At 42.5% G+C, this 22,902-nt stretch overlaps 1 non-coding gene across 8 annotated transcripts in view; it reads right to left on the minus strand.

Annotated features, from left to right (window-relative positions):
• The window catches only part of ATXN1, a 257,493-nt gene that overhangs the window by 125,973 nt on the left and 108,618 nt on the right, over positions 1 to 22,902 (minus strand). The gene's annotated exons all lie outside the window — the stretch shown is intronic.

A 22,902-nucleotide genomic window follows, 5' to 3' on the forward strand; every position in this document is an offset into this window, starting at 1 on the left:
AAGCTGCTAGTTAACAGAATTCAAGCATCAATTAATGGCTGTTGTCTGACTGCAAAAAAAAAAAACAATTTATTTTGCATTTTACGACCCAATGTAGCATCACGCTGCAACTCTCACTAACCCTGGCTTCATCTGTCATGAGATGTGACAGTGACTTTTGCTGTAAGGAAGAAGGAAGCCCCCACAGCAGTAATTACTGCCTTATTCACCTCGGTCCCCATCTCGCCTTGGCCCTTGCAGTCTCTGGTAACAGCAGCAGCAGAAGTGATGCACAGGCAGCACACTGTGGTCAGATAGCTCACTCACTCCCACCTCATCTAGCACAGGTGCCGTGGACAGTCACTGAGGAGGACAGACTTCAGGACACAGGAGACTGACAGTCTCTTTTTGGTGGTGCCCATTGACAGGACAAGGGCCAATGGGTACAAACTAGAACACAGGAGGTTCCACCCGTACATGAGGAAGAGCTTTTCTTTGAGGGTGACAGAGCACTGGAACAGGATGCCCAGAGATGTTGTGGAGTCTCCTTCTATGGAGATATTCAAGCCTGGACGCTTTCCTTTGCAGGCTTCTGTAGGGAACCTGCTTTAGCTGGGGGTTGGACTTGATGAGGTCCCTTCCAACTCCTATGATTCTGTCATTTTGTGACTTAATTATGTGCCTGAAGCTGGCCCTGATCCAAGGGGTGATGGCAGTGTGTGTTAACGTGTCAGCAGGCATATTTTCAAAATGTATGCAATATATCTATGTTAAAACCAGGCTAGGGATGGTTTGAATACAAGCAAATTAATGCAAACATCACACCTTAAATCCTACTGCAGACAAATGCAAACAGGCACAATTAAAATGAGCCAAAAGCATTTGGCACTGGAAGGAAATCCCACACAAGACCTCAAGCTGCACAAATCTGAATGATAGTGCTGATCAAGAATGAGAAGGTCACGGTCACATCCTGGGGGAAAATATCTTGCAGACAGCAATAAACATTGATAGTGTTTTGGGGAATAATTACTCTGAGTTCAATTTAGTCATTATTGATATCACTCTAAAGAAGAGAGCAATATAGGATGTCAGCAGAGAGAAGTTTTGTTTGTTCCTTTATTAATTAAGATTTACATAGTACCTTATTAGTAATAATTTCTACTTATGTAGAGGCTTTTGTTAAAGTCTCTCTACAGAAATACTCAATTGATTTTATGAAGGGAACCACTCTCACGTTGAGGACATGCAAATAGATATAAAATCACTTTCACCTGAGTTTCCATTGGCTGTACGGGAGACAAATCCTATTTCCATGACAAAACTGCTCTGCAAAGTTGCATAGCCAGATGGAAATAGGACTGTGCCAACACAGCGACTACGTATACCGCATTTAGTGTTTGCTTATCATACATATTGTTGTAGTGTACTCCCATTTCAAATGGCAATTGCTCTAAATTATGATAATGTACTTTAACTGAAGGTTTTCTGTAAGGAAAACAAGGTTAACATTTCCTGAACTTGAAAGTCACGCACTTTTTTTGCAACGTGTTATTTCACTTGGTGGAATAACAAAGAGTAGAAGCAGAAAAAGACTGCTTGCACTTTTTGGCATCCTTTGTAATGCTGTCATCAAAGTGATGCTGTGGCAAGAGGAATAGCTCGAGCGCATCACCAAGCTTTGAATCATTCTATGCTATTATTTGAAAGTTTCCATGAAGCCCCAGAGACTGTTACATTACTGAATGTTAATTTTGGAAATGCAGTATTTCCAATAACGCCTTTGCAAAAGACTGAAATTTTGTTTGCTCCTCTTCTTCCTCTTCCTTCTCCCCCTCCTCCTCCTCCTCTTCCTCCTGCTTCTCCTCAAGCAATAATAAAACCGAAGTGCAAAATCCCCATGCAACAGCAGATGAAAGAGAACCATAAGACAGTATAAAGCACTACTGAACAATAAAATAAGGACAATCTGTATTAAAAGTTTAGATTCAGTGCATCCCAAAAGAACATACTACCACAAGATCCCATGGGTTAATCTTCCATTAACATGAAATATAACTCATTTTCACGTTTTACTATGGCCATCTACTCAATGGAGTCAAAACGATTTGGGTGGTTGCTGTCAGCTCTGTCTTACAATTGCCAGGAGGCAGCAGTCCTTTTCTCCCAAAGGGCTGTGATGTGTGCAGAGCAGGAGGATTTCAGCTTTGCTCCTCTTTTCTTCTTCTTTCTCTTTTTCTTTTCTTTCCTTTCCTTTTTAACTGTGCTTTGCTTAGGGAGAGCAAAACAGCTCTTTTATTTTTGTGGTCCTGCCAGGAGGCTGTGAGCCTGGAGAGGCTGAAGCTCTGTCAGCTTGTTCCTAGCAACATGTATACTCTGCATTTCATATTAGCCAGTTTAATATGATTATAGGACTTTGTTTTCTCATCGCTGAAGTACATTTCTTATTTATGAAGAGGAGCACAGGTATTGCTCTTTTGCCTAGATGCTTCTTCGAAACTTTCTTTAACATCTAAAGCTTTTTTTTCTGGCAACCAACTTGTTCTCTAACAACAGCGGGCTGGGAGTTTTGATAGATCCATTTAGCCTTTTGAGAAACAACTAAATTCTGTGGGTTAACTTGTCTTCTTTTACCATCTAAGGAATATTGGCAAGCTGCAACCATTTCCCTCTGTTGGCCCTTGAAATGATTCTTCATGCTTTTGTCACATAATTAAAATTAGATTATTGCAACTCCCTGCTGGCTGGCCTTAGAGCTTTGTAAACATTCCAGCTGGCCCATAGGTTCGTAGTGAAAGGGATGCACTAAGCATATTCTTTCTTTGTCCTCTCTTCTCTCATCTGTGTTGAAATCACTGCAGTTGCTAACTGCCAGCAGAATGTATTTGGTTATTGCTTTCTAAGGGCAGCGAACATAATGTCAGAGACATTATGTGCCAAAGCCTCTCTCAAGCTTTGCTTGAAACAGTCTGGATGCAAGAGCTTTCAATCTATTTTCTCTTTGTCGGTGAGGTCTTTTTCTGCAGAAAAAAAAGAGGGCAAAGAAGAGGGAGGGAACAGAGGAGCACAGGCTCCCTTAACGCCACATTCAAAAGGAAAATGCACACAGCTCTACATGATTTCAAAACCAGGGACTGCCTTTCATTGACTAGTATGTAAACACCACGAACATTATGCAGTTACTCCTTCTCCTATGACAAAATGACTCCCTTTCCCCTCAAAAGATTAAAGCCATTTTGCAGTAACAGCATCTCCCACTACTGCTAGGCTTTCTGAGTTCAGGAGGCTGCTTCCCTGGCTGAGTTCTTTCTATGTCACATTTGCTTATGGACCATTACTCCCACATTCACATCCAACCAGTTCTGTCCTATAAATCTTGTATGTAACACTGTGATTGTGTGAGATTTGCCTGATGAGCTTGTATGGATTATTGAATTAAAGTTCTCAAGGGCCTGAATGACTAATTGTTGAGGAGAGAGAACAATGCAGGGATAACAGCGCTGTAAAAGTAAGTAATACTGATGGCATAGTTTGTGTTTGGACATGATTGCTCATCTGCCACATGTATGGATCACCTCTCAGTGTTCCCTGGTTCACGGGCCCATAACCTCTCACCTCTGTAATCAGCTAGTGAATAAGCACTTATTTTTCTGAAAGAGAATTATAATGGTGAGGAAGCATAAACAGGCAGTAAAGCCGGCTGTACTGAATTCTCCATTACTGTTGGAGCCCCATCACTTTCACTGAGCCAAGAGTATGTTTGTTAAGATTGAGTTTTAGCACGGTCTTGGCCAACCGGTGTTATGAAACAGTGACTATGGATGCAGAACCACAGTGTAAGGCTGTAAAGTACGATGTGACTTTATTTGTGCTTCACGTTGTCACTCATATTAATTGTAGAATCATAGAACCATTACAGCTGGAAAGAACACTAAGATCATCTAGTCCAACCATAAACCATTAATGATATGTGTTCCAGCACAGTCACCTCTCTTCCCAGTCATTTTTTTTCTGTGCTTTTGCTGCCTAGCCCTTTGGGCACCAGTGTTTGGTTGTAAAGCAGTGTTACCAGCCAGGGGCTTGATTTTAAATCCCGTGGGCACGTTTCCAGAAAGGCTTCTCCCCCATCCAGCCGAAGGCAGGAGAGCTGCAGGTCTTTGGCAGCTCTGCAAATCAAGACTGCAGCTCCTAGAAGTCTGAGAACACAGTTGATTCTCACACTCAGTTCCTGCCATGGTGCAGTATGCGACTGCTGGCAGTCACAGCATAACATAAGCTCGGTTTCTCCTTTCCGTTGTCCCACTGGGGCTTTTGCTAACGTAAATACGTTACCGTGTGTAAGCAAGTGCTCAGCGCAGCAGTTAATGCAGAGAACAGATCTCCTATGACAGAGATTGTATTTGCAGTGCCCTGCTGCCTTCCCAGGGCAAACATCTCTGCTGGGGACTGGCTGCTCTGCACTGCTGGCACACCGCTGCCTCCGAGCAGGGCTGGTGCCAGTCTCCCCGACAGCCCTAAGTACCGCAGCCAAGGCACCATGTATCAGGGCTGTGCATGTGTCAAGGACAGGTTTCCCAGCCTGAAATGTCAAAGCGACTGTTTTTCCCTCAGGAGGTGCACTTGTCTCTATGGTGAAGAAAATGTATTATCGCAAGTGTTGCCTTTCAGCTCAGAGCTGGCTACAGACTAAACAGGCACCGAATCCAGCAAAGTCTCAGCATCTCTCTCGGCAGAAACAACTCAGATCTTCAGGCTTTTTCTTCCAAGAACCAGCCTGCTTCCAAAAGGAGTGAGCTGAACAGTGACCAATGCGTCCCTCCCGTCCAAACGTCACATGATAATTGCTTGGAAAGCAACACTTAACATTTTTTCTACCGAGAACAACTCTCAAACCTGGCATCCTTGTTAGCCATTTTCAGACATTTTCTGGTCACGACCCCGTTTCAAATTGAGACTCCGCTTCTGGTGAGCCCTTGACCCCACATACGGGCGTGGATAAATGGCTTCTAACTGGGCTCTGTACTCTGCTCCTAACTTTACAGACCCCACGCAGAGACATGACCCCTGGTTTCAGACCAAGGGATGTGGAGTACTTCAGCTCGCTCCAGCCAATTGCTGGGGCTCATGGAGGAAAGAGCAGCCATGTTGCTTCTGCCGCAGGCATGAGAGTATGCTGAAACTCAGCTGAGAGCCCACTCCTGACCAGACACCAGCTTCATTCTCAGCTGGTGACTCCAGCTGCTGACTCCAATTGAGTTAGGTGCTGCTTCAAGCTGAAGGAGCCAAGACCTGTGATGTTTTTAACAGTTAAAGCAACGCTAGAGAAACACAGGCTTCTGGAATATAAAACAAAAAGTTAAGTAGAAGGAGGTGGATAATTTACTACTGGACTAAAATGCACGGGAAGAAAAACTCCAGTTAACTTCCACAAGCAATTTCACATTAGTTCTCCTGTGTGGCTGTGATCATGTTTCTCTCTTTCAAAGTAACAGGAGGGAGGATGGTGTGGGTTCTTTTGTTTCCTTTTTTTTTTTTTTAATTAGGACATCTGGGCAGTGACCCAACCAAAGCCTCACATCCCTAAGAGAAGTCTGTCTGACCATAACTTGCATATTCCAGTTTTCATTCACAGGCGAAGACTTATCTATTGTCCAAGTATTTTTACTCTCTCCTAATCAAAATACAAATTCTAGCTCAACTTAAAATAGACACATCAGAGACACTTGACGTGACCTGCATGCCTGTCAACAAGTGATAATCAAATTTCCTTGCCATACTCATGTTGAGCGGGACACATCTCTTTTCTAAAACAAAACAAACCAAAACAACACAGCCTACCTCGTTTCCATATCGTGTTGAATCTCTTAAACACAGTGGAAGTTTTAATTTTATGTGGAGGAATGAAAAAGGAGTAAGAGCAGCCAAGAGCACGTCTGCTGAACCCGGGATGAAGGCAGGAGGCACGCTTCTTTTTGAAACAGCACGCACGCAGTGTTAGTGAAAATTAAAGAGCAGAGGGGGGATTATTTCTCTGCTTTTTTCAGTTTGTTTATTGTGTAAATTCAGTTTCCCCTGTATAAATATTTAACTTCTCTCTTTCTCTTTGAAAGTCAAACAGCGGCAGGGATAGAAAAGCAAATAATGCAATTGTAAAATTGGCATTACAGTGGATGTGTGCAGGTTTGGGGTCTGTAGTCTTAGTTTGGGGTCTTTAGTGCATTTGTTATGAAATTACAAAAGTTCCTTCCAATTTACTGGAAAGGATTAACACGGTTCCAAAAGGAAACTGCAGACAGAGAAGATGGTCCTTTTCTAAGAAAGCAGTGGTAACGCAGCAATGTTCTGCAGAAGAAGGAGAGAAGATAAAGGTGTAAAGAAAGAGAAGTTATTCCAGTCATTTTTGGCACAGGCTTCCCCTGGAAGCGTTTGTCCCAGCAATATAAACAAATAGGCTCACGCAGTCTGTGGTTAAAATTATCAATGTCTCACTGGCTTGTGATCCAGACTAAGCAGGGCACTAAAAAATCCAAAAGAGCACAGCATCTTCTATTCCTGAAGAGACTGAAAAGGTACACTGACATAACAGTTTCCAGCAGCTGTCATAACACTGTGCACGGGGTTATGCCGGAGCTGACGGACAACAGCCTCTTGCACACGAGGCCCAGCAGCCATGCTTCATGGAGCTGCATGCTTCCAGCTTCAGCTCTGGTTTCTCTGTACAGTATACTACAGCTTAATCCCTCTGAGATTGCCCGGGTCCTCCTGTGAGGGGTCTCCAACATGTCCTTTTCTGGCTTTGCCCAGGACGAGAAATGCCTCTCCTTTCCTCCTTCGTTTGATTTTATCTGGCTTTTCTTCTGGCACAAAAGGGCCCTCCTCACTCAGAGGTGTGATGAGATGGGGAGGAGAGGACTTTTTCTTTTCACATCAATTGCCTTATTTGGGAGTGTAAAAGTTCCAAATCTCTGATAAATACAGCACTGATGACAAAAACAGCTAGTTGTCATGGCATCGCTGCTCTTAAGACACAAATTTATGTGTTAAAAACATCTTATTTATTTGAACTTCTTACTTAGTTGAACAAAGTTTGATGCAACTGTTACTCAGAGAAAAACTATTGTGAGGACTGCAGAGTGGAAAAGCTCAAAATTATCAAATGATCATCCTAGAAGGATTCTTGCTGTGGGAGATGCTGCTGTGCTTATTCCTATGAGACGGGAGATGGAACAGGATGGAGACAGAAAAGATTCCTTTCCTAATCTTTGCCCCAGCTCCAGGGAGACCGCTGGTCCACTCTGAAAAGGTCCTCCACGGAAAAGGAACACTGCTGCCCTTCCCAAAACACTTCTACGCAGAAAAATGAAGAGAAGTTGCCCAGAGACTCTTACAGAAAGGAAAGCAGATAGCAGGCCTCCGGAGCTGATGGATATTCCAAAATAAAAGATGCAGGAGGAGACCTTGCTCCTGTCCAGCAGTTGCATGGGCCTACCTGCCAGCAGCACAGCTTCGAGAGGGGCATTTTGCCCCAGAAACTTCTCTGATCAGGTCTTGCAGGGAGAGATATGAGCCCCATGGCTTAAATTTTTCTATGGGAATTTTGCTGATACCATCTGAAGATGTCTTAACTGTTTCCAATGGATTCCTATTGCAGGTGCTAAAGGAAATTCTGAAGATCTGGTCTCTTGTCTTCCCTCTTTGTACACAGTTTGAGGCGCCTCAAGCCTGGGTCTCCATCAGTCTAAGAAAATAGCAAAGACCGTGTAACTTCTGGGTGGAGAAAATGAGAACTACACCTCAGGGTGCATTAAAAACAAACAAACAAAAAGACCCAGCTCTTTTTTTTTTTTTTTTTTTTGGTAGAGATACCGCCTGGATTCTCACTCTTAGATAAAAATCAATTTGCAATGCTAAAGCCACACTTTAAAAAAACAACGGTGAAGAAGGCTAGAAAAGGTGTCAAATGTCAGATGGAAAGTATGGTCTGAAGAAATGGAAGAGGAGTATGGATGAAGATGATGCAAGAGTGTTAAAGAAACAACGAGTTTTCTCGTTGTCTTTGCAGATGGCAATTTGCGTCATTGTCATTTTTAAGATGCTTCTGGACTTTTCCCTCTCTGTTCCCCCGGTTTCAGCTGTTCCTTGCTATCCTGACACTGGACAACAGGCTAATGCCCCCTGACGTGCCAAATGTGGAGCAACCCATTTGCATAGGCCATGCTCTACTGGAGGGGATGAAAGCTCTGAAAAGCAGCAGGAATGGTAATTCCCTTAACCTTTTCCTCTTGCCTCTCTCTCCCAAAGTGACAGTGTGATTGTGTTTACAAGGCAGAATTAACACCTGGGACAACACAGAGTCAATGGATGTGGAACTCAAGTTCTATGCAAATGATGCTGAGCAGCTGAAAGACCTTTCTGTGGTGAAGTTTTCAAGACAGTTTCCTACAGAAGGGGCCGGACATGTTGGTGATTATACACACTGCATGCTCGATTTATCCACCCAGAAAAATAAGCCTGATTTAGACCATTATTTGCATGCATTTCAACAATTTCCAGTATAAACAACAGTAAGGAAGCAAGGGCTGCAGAGGACGACCCACAGAGGCTGAGTATTAGTGAAGGGAAGATGGAAAAGTAGTACATACTATATTTTCCGTAACACTTACAGCAACTTCTGAGTAAGCGACTGACCACTCCAAGTATGACTAATGATGCAACTACTTATTTTCACCAGTCTCTGAAAATTAATCAAAACACAACACACTGTTTAAAACAGAAATGCTCGCTAATCTGCTGTCAACTGCAGCAACCTATTTCAGCGCGTAGATGAGTTTAAGCACACGCACAGGCACGTTGAATGCAGTACGACACTAAAAGCTGTGCTCACATCAACCGCTCTGTTGAAGTAGGGTCTCCATCTGTCTGCATAAAGTTGCACAAAGCCTGTGCAATTTAGCTTTGAAGCCATTAGTTCTGGCCCTACAGGAAGCTATTTATAAATATCTGAATTAATTAAATCAGCTCTGTACAGAAGAGAAATGAATCAACTTAATATGGTAACTATGGCAACAAATATTTCCTGGATGTAGTTTTGCTGCTAATCAGCAATGGCCTCCCCACATTCCGTATAATGGCAAAAGTTGTTGAGCTTTTTAGCTTGCATTGAACAACTTCCTTCAGAGTCAGATAAACTTGAAGTCTGAGTATTTTAGACAAGGATTCCTCTTCAGTAGTGTTTCACACTAGTTTAAAATTATTCAGGTCTTGAAACCAGGATCCACAACTTTCCCTTCACCTGCTCCTATTCCTGACTAGTGTGCTGAGAGTCTCCGGGACGCTGAGCGAACCCATGGGCCCTGACTGCATTCTGTTATTAAAGTGACCCCTCTGCCACTGACTGAGCATGGCTGGAAAAATGACGGCAGAGAACAACCTGTTGTTTTCAACAGACAGTCTTGGCTGACCCTTGAGTCCACACCAGGCGAAAATAGAAAATAAAAGGTGCTGACACTTTGCCAGACTCATCTGCAAAATACACTCCTGGCCATGTCAATCACACCAATGAGGCTCTACGTGCAGTACACAGTAGAAATGTCCAAGTCATGTCTACGCCTTGTTGCTAAATTTGCCAGATGAGTCCACAGCCTCCTCACAGCTTTGTGAATGCCATGCTTTGTGGACTGGGAGTCTTTGGTGGGCAGTGGATACCTCAGAGGGCTTCAAGAGCTTGTCTGCACTTGTGTGGAACTCAAAGATATCGAGCGGTAGTACGAGCTTCTTTTCCTTTTGTCTTTTTAATTTCTTTTCTTGAGTAGATTAAACCAAATATTAAACATGCTTTCAAACAAACACCAGTCTTACACATTGCCAAGTGAAATGGCATGTACAGGACAGGTGCGTGATTCCAATCTGCTTTTACTTTCCTGTTTTTCGAACAGGGGCCTCAAAATGTGTGGTCAGAACATGTGTCTGTCCATATATTTTTTCCCTCCTCTTAACCATTAGCAATCTATTTTATTCAGTGTTAACCAAATGTAGCAAAGGAGGTATGTTTTCACTGTTAAGTTTCATGAAAATAGGTCACTGGCAGAGAACAAAGATCCTTTCCATGTCCTGACTGTTAGGAAAGCTAGATTGCTGTCTTTTCGCAAGAATCAGATTAGGAACCAAAAAGTGCACACACTTGTGATTTCCTCAGCTGTGTGAGAAGCTTCAGCAGGAATGGACACCTTTTTTAGTCACTGTTATCAGTCGGCTGGAAGCTACACTGTTCACACAACCAAAATTATGGCAGAGCAAAACGGAGATGCTGGAAGAAGGGAAATGCATGGTTAGCCTCTGATTTGAAAATTCACTGCATTCATTTTGAGCTTTGTGGGTTTTTTTTTTTTTTTTTTTGCGGATTTTTTTTCCATCTATTGGAAGAAACTCAAGTTAGCAAAGTAGCTATTGAGATAAGGTATTTAGAAAATCCGGAACAAAACACATAGAGCTGCCATGACTACCCTCTAATCTTCAGCTTTCAAGCCCGTCTTGACCCAAGTCACCGTCTGAGGATAGTAAAGGAAACGCATGACCTCTCAGCCACATGCACCCCATGGCAGCAGGACCCACTGCACCAGCTGCTACTGGTTCCTGAGGTTACAGCTAGGCTTCTGGCATGGCATTTATTAATACGGTCTTTAAAAAGCAAGCATTTCTAGTAAAATTAAAGGCTACCAGACCTCTTAAACAAATATCTCACTTCCCTGTGTGAGTAAAAGATTCATACAACTCTGAAGTCTTTTAAGGTTGAATAGCTTAGTAGGACAGGGAACTGAGAGCATGCCCAGCCCCAGTGTGGCTGTTTGTTGATGGGTTATAGCTACACTGTAGTGTTATCTGATGTTTTGCTTTCTAATGTACATGTTTAAAAAAGAATAATGAAAGTGTAAATAAATGCAAAGGAATCCTGGGCCAGAAGAGGATCTATGAGGAATTCATTCAATGAAAAATAAAGCATATTGCTTTGTATTGTGTTATTGACCATATATATAAGCTAATTCTTCCATGTCTCATTTGTCTAACAGCATGGAAACTGCCAGCATTCTAAGAGCTGCTATCAGGTAACTTGCAATGACATTAGCCAGACCATACAAACAGTGAACAGGCTCTAGTGACTGTTTTTGAACCTGATCCTATGAGATGCTGCATGCTTTTTCTCTGCATAGCCTTTGAGATGGCTAGACACAAACAGACTCCCACAGACCTCTGTACTAAGAGCAGCTATGCAGTGTACTGCAAGGAGAGAGCTCTGAGAAGTGTCAACTGGACTGACCTGACATTTCAGTTTATCCCTTGCCAGTGCAGAGGACTCTTTCCCTGCATTAATCTTCTTATTCTTTTCTGTCAAATCTCAATTAGCCAGGTGAGAAAACTGCTGCATAATACCTAGCTTTAACTTTCAGGGCTGTTTTCCTGACACATCCAGGGTCACAGCATCATGGAGGAACTCCACGCAAGAGCTCCTGTTGCAAAACGCTAACAGAAAACAGTCACAGCAAGGGATGGACAGAATGGATCTGAACAACAGAGATGCTCTGACTTCTCAAAAACACTTATGCATGTACTTAACTCATTACAAGGAATTCCATTATTTTCTAGGGGCCCAGAAGATGCATATCAGATAGACTGGCAGCACAGAAAAAAACCACTAAAACTTACAGTGAACATTTTTACAGAACAGGGGTCTGAACCAAGTGCCCCCAAGAACAGAATCGCTACTTCTACCACACACCCATGTGCCCTTACACAAACATTTCCTCCCCTTAAATATGAAAATATTTTTCTATCCCCTTGCATATCATCCCGACTTTAAACAATTCCTCTTACTCTCCAGTATTCCACATGAACTTCTAATCTGGATTGCCTTCAGCTTTTTCAAGCTAGCTTTCTCCCATCCCCACTTTAATAAAACCCGATCAACATGCTTGAGAGACAAACATGAACAAAAATCTCCCTTTCCCTCTGAAGTATGGCATTCATGAAGATATCATGAATAAGTAAACATTATCTCGTGTTCTGTTTCTTTTGTCTAGCTTATTGGTGTTGAGAAAGCTTCTTCTTCATTTATTTATGTTGGTATTTTATTTCCTTCCTGAGTTTCAAAGATGAACAGAGAAAAATAAATACCACAGAAATAGTTGATAGGCTGAAAGGACCATGTGCTTTCTTCCCAGGGAAGTAAAAAAAAAAAGTCTTAATACAAAGTTTTTGTTGTCTTGGTACTTCATTTAATACAACTCATAATATGGAATGTATGACAGTCTGTGTATGACAATAGCTAGCAAGCCAGAGCAGCAAAATCCTGTTTTCCAGTGTGCAGGAATCCAATTTCTTCTCTTAATACTGATTCACTGATATTGGATTCTAGGTTCCTAAATTACTACCGTGATTAGAACTGGGGCAATCTTGTCTAGAGCAAGCCTATTCTAATGGCAGAATGTGTACAGACCGGCAGCTAGTCAGTTTTGCACAATCCTCACCAAGGTCCCAGATAACACTCCTGTATTTCTTACTTTCTTCCGAATTCCCTAGAGAGATGCTGCAACACAGCACACCAGCAGGACCCAATGGAAATGACAGTGTGTGAGATTGGGTCAACTGGTGGACTGATTCTTTCTTAGCTGACCTTGCTTAACTCTTCAGCAGATCTTGGTAAAATGATCAAATCTCAGAAAAAATTATTGCTCAGACTGATTTTAAAAAGTATTGATTTGATAAATCTCACTGTAAATAACAGACTTTGACAAACGCTAACTGGGTAGATTAGATGCTGTAGGGCAGAAGAGACAGCCTACAGAAAATCCAAGCACTGTACCTGGACCTTATAAGCAATAAGCACAAAATTTAATCTGTTTCATGTTGACAAGGTCTGTTTTTCAAAGACATGAAAATTCTTCAGTGGAATTAAATCCAACTTGATCCCTGTGCATGGCTAACCAAAAGGCAACGTGATAGCTTTTCTGCAGCACTAACTTAGCACACTCACAGCTGCAGCATCTTAGCAAATGTCCTTTCCAGAGGGGAAAATGGAGGCATTAGAGCATGACACGTTTTCCGTGTCCTACTTCATAACCTCACACCTTAGATGAACTGTGAAAGTTAAGACTAAGGGTCTAACGGCACAAGCCAGCCAAACAGTACTATTTTTATCCTCATGACAAAGTCAGAAGGGTTTTCTCCTTCTTCTTGTTAAAGACAAAAGTCATGCATTTTCCAAACGAGGGCAGTAAGGGCTACAAGACTGCTTAAAAACCCCACGTAATCTTTTTTGGTTGCAGAAATGAAGACGTAGATGCTACACCGACAAAGTGGTAACATGCTTGAATTTCCACTGATAAACAGAGCAAACCAACAAAAAAAAAACCCTAACCTTCTGTGCATTTTGAAGCCGTAGCCTGCAGGTTAAACAGAATTTTTTGACAAAACTGACTTTCAGCTTTGTAGGATGAATACAGAAAGCAATGGCAATTCAGTGCAGGCAGCGCTCCTCCTTCCTGAGTCACTTCCGTGAAGACATGGCAGGAAGACGGGTGGAGGAGAGCTGTGTGCTGCAAGTGTTACCTTACCAGCACCGTGTGCTGCACAGATACTGACCTTCAGGGGGAAAATAAAGAAAACCACCGTGGTTCTTCTCAGCAGGAAGCTCGTTCCGCTTTGGGGCTCTGGCCAAACCCTAACCTAACTAAATCTACCTACCAAAATGAAATGAGAAACAGTATTTTTTTCAAACCCAGCCAGAAAAACAGTATCTGAACAGGAGAAGATAATCTGCCCTGACAGTCCTTGAAGGAGAGGAATGCTGTGTCACAGCGCAGAACTAGCTGTACCACTGCAGCAGGTGGTGGGACGCAGTGCAGGCCAGTCAATCTCCGTGAGATCCTTCTGGAACGGAGGCACCAAACTGCTGTCATGTGTCACTGCTTTTTTTAACAAACCACGTCTAATCCAAAAAGCAGAGCCACCTAAAAGCTATTGTTGCCTTGGCACTATTTTTAGTCGAAGAAACCAAGCCTGCGAAGTAGACTGAATGGTAAAAAGTTCGGACTAAAAAATACTTAACAGCAAGATTTGATACCTTTGGATCGGAAAACACAGCCGAGGTAGTAAAAAAAGTTACGTATTCCCACAACACAACTCTCCCGCTCCGTATGTGCAAGACTGGCAAGATGCTGGTTGTCCTGAGAGGGCAGCGTGCAAGTGGGATGCCCAGCGGGTAAAGTTCCTATGCCCTTCCAAACTCTGTCCTCCAGCACTTGTAAAGCTTGTAAAGCTCTAGTCTGAGTGTCTGAATCAGAATATAAGGGGTTCTTATATTCAGGTGGAGAAGACAGAGCACAAATTTGCTCTCTCCCTTCTTCCTCCACATTCCTCCACACCCCAGATGCCTTCAAGGGAAAGGGGAGGACAGTTCAGCGGAGCAGCTCATCCTTCTCTTTTTCACTGCTCACGCTGGGATTAGCAGATATGTCCCTGGGCAAGGACAGAGGAACACTAAAACCCTCCTTTTTCTCTTAATGTGACATAGGCAAAGGCACATTTTGGACCTCTGCTCTGATTGCCTCAGTGGTTAGATGAAAGCTAAATTGCCTGCAAACTTGGTTTCCCCAGGACAAGCAGTGCAAGAGGAACTAAGTCCTTTTAAAAAAGAAGTGTTGGGCTGAACTTAGCAAATGAGGATGTGGTATCTCCAGGCAATAAATTAGAGCCTTTCAGCTCTCTGACAGGAATGTGCAAGTCATCTCCCTGGAGGGCTGAGTGTGTGAACCACACAGAAGTTGATTCCTGGATCCAGGGCTGCAGTACTGAGATGTTCACGTGATAGGTAATTAGTTGCTCACTAAGAACTTCCCCCAGAAGCCTCTCTCCAACATGGCTAAGAACTGGAGGGACTAAAGTGTGTTTGAATGACCTTTCCTCTGTATTTCTCTCCATCTATCCACTTTTCTCTTTCCTTTCTCCACCTATCACCTTTTCTTTTTCCTTTCTACTATCCTACTAATATACGTGCACTGGTGCACTGTTCTATGAAGCTTTCTATGTCAACTGTCAGTTTAATCCCTTGTAATATTAACTAACTAGGGTTTAGTGGCTCCTGTCTTTCATCAGAATCCCAGTATTTGTTTCTTTTTTTCCTGCTTATCTTGACTAGAGTCTAGATTCAACCTGATGTAACTGGGTTTTGTCTCACTGCCCTTAGCAGAGATCCACCAATTCGGACTGGCAGACAATTTTTTCACGATGATATTCTTTTACGAGGACTTCTTGTTTTGTGTATGAAATATAAGCAAGCAATGAGTTATATGGGTATATCAGTTCAGGCTACATGTATATGGCTTAGCAGGCAGATCTGACCACTTATTCTTCCACCAAATAAAAAGATGGGGGGGGGTATAAGATATTTTAAAGATGTGCAGGAATTGGATAGAGAGGGCTGTGCTTCTCATAGAGTCATCCAGCTGTTATGCCAAGCAAATTAACCTCAGTAGAGTTTTGCAGATTTGTTAGATACCTGTCTCATAGTTGCCTGTGGCCAGGACACATGAATCTGGTGTTTAACACTTCTACTTCTCAGCTTCAGCTAGTCTGCAAATCTACATTTATTCTTTTCCCTGTTGTTGACATTATTAATTGCTGTTCTTCTGGCTGCATGTGTTCATACGGCAAGTGTGAGAGCCTCCCTCCATTCATAGAGCATATGACCATCGTAGGACAACTTCAGATCTTGCTCTAGCACTGGGAAGCACTACTCACCGTGGCCTTCATGTTTTGGTATTCATAAGTTCTGCCCTGTGTTCCCCTACCACCAGCATGTGCTTGAATAACCCTTTATGGGTGCATTCAATATTCCGCGTACAGTTATCATTCACCCCTGCTTCATCTGACATACCTATTACTTTCTTATATACAGGCAATATGTCTTTCATACACAGTTTCACAAGCTTTGAACTTTGTTTGCTGAATCACTGAAATTTTGTGTCAGCTCTTCCACTGCCCTTGAAAGGGAAGCACATCCGCATCAGATTGAAACTACCCTTGGTGCTCTACACTTGGTGATACAATGGGGAGTAGTGAGGTTACAATAGTCAAAGATCATGCTGATTAGTGCTCAGATATTATAGAGAAAGAGATTTTGGAAAACAGTGAGATTAATAGGTTTCAGGGGAAAAAAATCCTATGGTAAAATCTGTTCTAAAAGGCATACTGCCAGGAGAGACATAGTAGGAGCTTTACCAATTAACTTTTTTATAACAGAAATTGACAGTTCAAGAACTAATCATAGATAAAGACATCAGTAAGAATGAGAAGATGATGAGGATGTTGAGGTTTCTAAGTTTCTCAAGACCATGAGAGTGCACTGCCTACTACTGTACGGTATGCTTTCCAGATGCAGTGAAACTTGTTGCCCAAGCTACTGAGCAGAGACACTCTGCTCCTCTCTGTAACAGGATGTGGTTGGTGGATTAGAAGACAAAGCCATGTCTGATGTTATTAGCTGAATGCTTTCACAGAGCTATGGCATTATGGAACTTCAGCAGAAATATCTCACTGACCAAACTAATTAGACAGAAAAATAATTACTTCTCTTTTCAGCCCTACTCAAAACCCATGGAGTTTTAGGCAGTAAGCATTCTAATAATAGCACAGTAGCAAATCAATGTGTGTGTGTATATATGTATATATAAATATACAGAGAAATTCCAAGTGTGTTTACTTGATGATGTACTGAATGTTCTGAAGACCTTTCTTATTTACTGAAAAAAGCATCAGCAAGAATGAATGGCGTGCAATATAATCAGGGGTCTTTGTTATTTTCAGAAACCTAATGAATGAACACATGACATCCACCGCTTTTTGACATGACAGGCATATGGTGTTCATAAATAAATAAAAAGCCTGACGATACAGTTAGGTTGATACCAGTGAGTGGTAACATTTGGTAAGCTGGCAAGTTGTCTACTCTGTCTTACCTTGACAGCAAGAACACAAAATATCTGAGTAAAAACAATTAATTGTAACTGATAGCTTTTGCAGTTTCCTCCAATGAAGTCACATTACTAGGTTCCAAAAGAAACACTAGACTGCTTTTTAATGTATAGCTTCAGATACATTTACAATAACAACTAAAATTATGAGGAAGGCATTTTTCAGCCACAATAGCATTCTGCAACAATATCTACATGCCTGGTAGAGATCCACAGCAATATCAAAGAGTGAAGCAGGACCAAGGCGCCCACATTTTACTTACACTCAAAACTCTGATCCTGAAAATGCCAGAATAGCCACCTAATGGACAGGTACTGCTCTTGGGTTTTGTAACCGTGGTGCTTACTGAAATATGATTGAGATAGGTTCAGTTTTCAAATCTCTCTATGACCTACAGATCCCAGTTTCTCTGTGGCCAGATTCTCTACACAGATCTCTCTTTCCACATTCTCACTGATTGCCTGAAAAAAATCACACTTTTACCAGTGGCATCACTACTGTAAAATTTGGAGGATACAGGAATAAATGTCTTTCTTCCACGCTTGCATTTCAAAGCTACAACCTGATCCCTACTGATGAGTCATCCCAGTGACCCATCCACAACTATAAAATACAAATTATAACAAGCAATTGAGATAATAACTATGGTGTAGCTGCCCACAGGCCTCACTGCAGCAAACCAGATGCAGTACAATCCTTGCCTTTAAATCTTCAAACCCCCTAGTCTGACTGCAAACTTAGTCATACATCCAGTGTAGTCAGGTAAACACCAATCAATGAACAGCTAGCCCTAGAGTCATCCTCATCTCAGAATTCATCCAGCTTCATCAGTTTCCTGTGATACCTACAGGTTCCATAGGACATCACTCTTCCGGCTTTACGGCGCTGAACCCTGGACCACAGAAAAAAGATACAAGCCCTGATTAGGCCAGAACATATATGACATGGGTATTATCTGGAGGACTGACCCTTCTGGGGTGTCTGTGGTCAGATTCCTTGGATTACGGCTAGCTTAAAATTTGGGGTTAGTGTACAGTTTAGGAGAGAAGCATACATTGTATTCCTGAACACAGAAGTATTCAGATGGTCTTGAATTTATTTCCAGATGGTTGAGGTCGCTTCCCTTTGGGAAGCATGGAGTTAAAGTGACAATTAAGACTGAGAAAGAGTTGAAAATATTTTATTTTTTGATAGCTGCTTAAATAAAATATAGGCTGGTACTGTAATGCCAAATCAGTCTTAATTTGGTCACAGGATAGTAAAGATCACCATTGTGAGAGTCAGAGGGCTGTGTTTGTTTTCATAGGGTATGCAAAAATACAGGCTCATGTTGACAATACTGAATGAACTAGAGTTAGCTGCAGCACCTCTCCGAGATTTAGGCTAGAATTCCTGAGGGATCCAAAGGCTGGAAATTTTCACCCTACATTATGTCAGGACCACCAAAGTAGGAAGAGGGTTAATGCTGGCAGGGCTGAAAGGGTAAAAACTGAGTTTTGAGGGGTTACCCCTCAATAGTAGGGGTTCTCTTCTTGTGTTTATTTTAGTGATATGGTTGGGCTAAAGGAAATAATGGTTGGGAGTACTGTATTTATTTTTGAATTTCACTGGAATTGTCATCTGTTAATGGCCAGGGACATCTCTCCTTGTTTTAGAAAAGAGAATCTGTTAATATGCTGAAGTAAGATGAAAACTGCTGTGGAACATCTCAAGGCTACATTAAGTGTTTAGTTTTAGGAAAAGCTAAGGTTTGAGGGAGAACTACATGGACAACTGTGTGACCACCTTAATCTTTGAGGGAATATCAAAAAAGAAAAGAGATGGCATTAGAGAGATTGCACACGATACTCACAGCAGTCACCTCTGAAATTAAACTGTGGCTAGTTGGAAGACTGGTATTAGGGTGTGAGAGAAATGAAAAGATAGAATTGTGGTTCTAGAAATACTGGGTTTGGCAGAGGATGTGATGTCATTGGTAGTTTCAGTTCAAGGATAGGAAAAGAAGGGCAAGTATTAAATGTGAAGCCTGCAGGAGCTTTGAGTAGAATGAGGTTTAGTACACAAGAAAACATAAAGAGTGACAATTTGGGCTTGGATGGTTGTGCTCACTCTCCTGAATCAAGGCTAGTGTTAGGATTAAGAACAGGTGTTTGAACACTGAGTTTATTTCCAAATTCTGTGGGAACTATATACTCAGTTGACAGCTGTTCCCGAGAGGAATAGGCTAGATGGAACGGGTGATAGCTACTTTCTAAGACATAAGGGGTTGAAGATCTGTTGTCATTCCTCCTTTCTGCGGGGGCCACCAAAACCTAATCCTGACCAAACCTAGAGTTTTCTGTCTGCCACAGAAGTATCTTAAACACCAGTGAGCACCACTCTTGATTTTGATCCAGATTAGTTTATGAGCAACTCCTGCCCGGAACTCTTTATCTCAAAATTGTGGTTAGGTCTGTCACTTCTGCCCAGACAAAACTACTCATACCCTAATCATTCCTGGAAGTAGATGAGTACCATGGCTCTTCCAAAGGCTGGCATGAAAGCCATTCCCAGTTCACCTTAACCCCAACTGAGCACTAGATCCCATGGCTCCAACCCCTTGTTAGTGATCATATTAGTCCTATGGATCCAGCAACAAATGAAGTTATTCTGCCCTTGGCTTCTCAACTCCTCTGAACTGAACTCAACACACAGAACAAAGAATTAACCCTGCTGTTTGTCCAGACAAATTTGTGCTTTTCTGTCCTGATCAACAGAAGGCCTCAGCTCAGTCTTCACAGGATTATGGTATCCACTGCAACAAACTCAGATTGACAGCCCTTGTGAACTCCAAGCAGGATTGAGGTAGGTGACAGAATTCAAGGATGGGGGAGAGTTAGAGCTACTGTGCAAAAAGGAGACAGAGGTTGAAGAGCTAGTTCTACTGCTGGTTGGGAAAGAACTCCTGCATGGGCTGTATGGGTTTAGAAGAGGATCACTGTGCTTTAGATAAACAGGCCAAGAATGAGAATGGGAAGATGAAGATAACTAGCCTAGGATTTAATCTATGATTAAGATGAAAGAAGAGATGCATCTTTTGGAGAAGATAATGGATGAAGTAGAAGAGGTGACAGAGTAGAAAAAGCTGACAGCAATAGATGGGAAAAAATGTTTAAGAAAGGTCTGCTCAACTAAGCTTTAAACTCATGATTAAAACCGGTATGGGGCAGAATGAGGTGAATATATATTTTTGGTTCTTATAGGGTCTGTAAGTCTGTAGCATGATGGTAGTGCTGTACTGTAAGATAGGTCTATTGCTGTGAGAGTTACCTTTCCTTGTTGAAGGCTATGATTGCTTGGAATCACATGTGTACCTTAGGAGAGAAGGACCAGAAAAAGGCTTGTTCATTGCAGGAACCCACAAGGGCTGCAAAAGCAGTAAAAAGACTGGGGACATCAGAGGGAATTAAGCTGTGTTTTTTCCTTAAGAAATGCTTCCTGGACCTCAGGTTAATTATGTCACTGTGGTTGTGTTTGATTTGTGACAGATGGACTCAGGCTAGTACAAGGGCCAACTGATGAATCCTGTCTAAATGTAAGAATTTTGCCCTTTACTGGGATAGAGATGTGGAAAGTTAAGTTTTGTTTCTGGATCCTGGAAGACCAGCTGTTTTGGGCTCAGTCAGCCAAAATCACCAGTCTTCCACTTGGGCTCAGTTTTGTGTCGGGCTGTGGATACAGCTTGAAACTGGTGAGATTGATCAGTTCCATCTGTTGCTGCAGGCTTTATAGGCTAGAAGACTGGAAAGAGGAGTGCTGCCTTTGCAGATGCAACACAGTTAAGATCGTGGGCGGGAAAGAATTTCTTGACTCACTACAGCTAGAAGTAAGGACAGATTTCTTAGCTGTACAGCAGGCAGTTGCAGGTTTGGAGAGGGACCCTGGGCAAACAGGAGAGGAAGAGGATTCAGTTGCTGAAGTGAGATCCAAGATTAAAGATACCAAAGCAGTTTGAGTGTTCTGTTTATGCCTGAAGTCTGGAAGTCCACAGATCAGGTATGTGCACTGACAATATGAAGTCATTGCCCAATTACAGTAAACAAACTGTATTTGTTACTGGATCCCAGACGCCAATTAAGCTGAAAATTGGCTTCCAAAAAATTTCTCTCTATTTCTCTCACAATCATCCAATAGCTTCTCTCTATTGGATCAGATCCGATGACAAGTTTGAGGCTTTAAGGAAACATTGTACTGAAGATCTACTAGCATTAGGTGACTGTAGAAGGCTGACAACATTTGGAGGATGGATGATGTAATTAGCTGTAAAAGATCACACTATAGCAATCAAAAGTTGATGGGCAAGAGAATAAAGTCTGGTGTCTGGAATGAAAGAGGTAAATTCCTGAATACAGCTGCAATTACTTCTGGGATAGCCAAACATCACTTTTCTGGCCTTAATGCAAGAGTCTGTATAATGACTACAAAAGTAGGCTAATCCTCCATTCCTGCAGACATCACAAGACAAGCAGGAGTAGTGGGAACAGAAAGGGATAGGGAATGCTATGGTTGGTTTTAGGTGAAGTTCATCCTTTTGATCCTCAAAGGGATGAGAAGTTAACTGTACTCCTAAGCACTGTGTGCTGTAGCTCTCTATGGTGCGCTGACACCTTGAGTAGGACTACTACATAAGTTCAGGTCACTGGGCCAGAGCTTAAGATGACAACCATTGGAGCAGAATTGGCTGTGTCGTGTTTAACAGAGGGTTCCAGACCACTATAAGAAGTATTCTGGGAGATATCTTGGGGCAGAGTTAATGGCCTAACTGGATTCAGGCCAAGGTTAATGTCTTGGCATCAGAGGAAGTGAAAAACAACATCTATGTCTGGATCACAGAATCATGAAATAGTTGAAGTGACAAAAGGCCCTCTGGGTCCACCTGGTCCAACACTCAGAGCAGGGTACCCAAACCCATGTCCAGGAAGCTTTTGAAGATCTCCCAGGATGAGACTCCAAAACCTGTCTGGGCATTCTCTGCCAGTGCTCCATTACCCACACAGCACAGAAGTTCTGCCTGGTGTTCAGAGGGAACTTCTCGTGCTCCAGTTTGTCGACTGCCTTTTGTCCTGGCACTGGACATCACTGAAAAGAGCCTGGCCCTGTCTTCATCACATCCTCCCTTTAGGTATTTAGACACATTTAGACACATAGGAGGTAAGATACCTCTTGAGCCTTCTCCAGGATATAAAGTCTCATCTCTCTCAGCCTTTCATCTCTCAGGATCCTGCTAGGTTTGCTAAGCTTCAATCTCAGTTAGTCCTAATGTAATAACGCAAACTGTTCAATCTGCAGAATCTGAAGGATGGTGTAGGGTTTGGGGTTAGTTTTAGTGACAGCACAGCCTGGTACTGCACATTCTAGGCCATTAGAACTGGTACAATGACTGCTAGAGAAAATCGGACAGGGCCAGTATTAGATACGGGGCAAGCAGGGCCTAAGACTAGGAGTGATGTCATTATGGGTAACATTTGGTACTAGACAGACTGAAAAGTTCTTCAAAGTCATGTCTGGAAACCAGTGTATTGCTCCTTTTTATTAAGGAGAGAAGACTTCACAGGGAAAGTCTAACAGACAAAGCACTAGGAGAAAGAGAGGCTAGCACTTATCACGGCTTTGTGACCACAAGGGTATGGTTCAGAAGTCCATACACATGTGCACATATGTTTCTCCAATTTGTAGCCTTCCTCCCATCCTTCCTGTCTCCCTGTGAGCCTCCCTCCCCCCCAGCTCCCACAGCCTTCTGTGTCCTTCCTTTTGTTCTGCCGCATCCTTCTCAGTGCAGCACAGAGCAGAGGCAGCAAGAGAAGAGAAAGAGGAGGGAAGTAGCTTTACCAACTGCTTCGGCCCTGCGTGCAGAACAAT

This window comes from Gallus gallus, chromosome 2 (assembly GCF_016699485.2).
Source record: "Gallus gallus isolate bGalGal1 chromosome 2, bGalGal1.mat.broiler.GRCg7b, whole genome shotgun sequence".
NCBI classification, from domain to species: domain Eukaryota; kingdom Metazoa; phylum Chordata; class Aves; order Galliformes; family Phasianidae; genus Gallus; species Gallus gallus.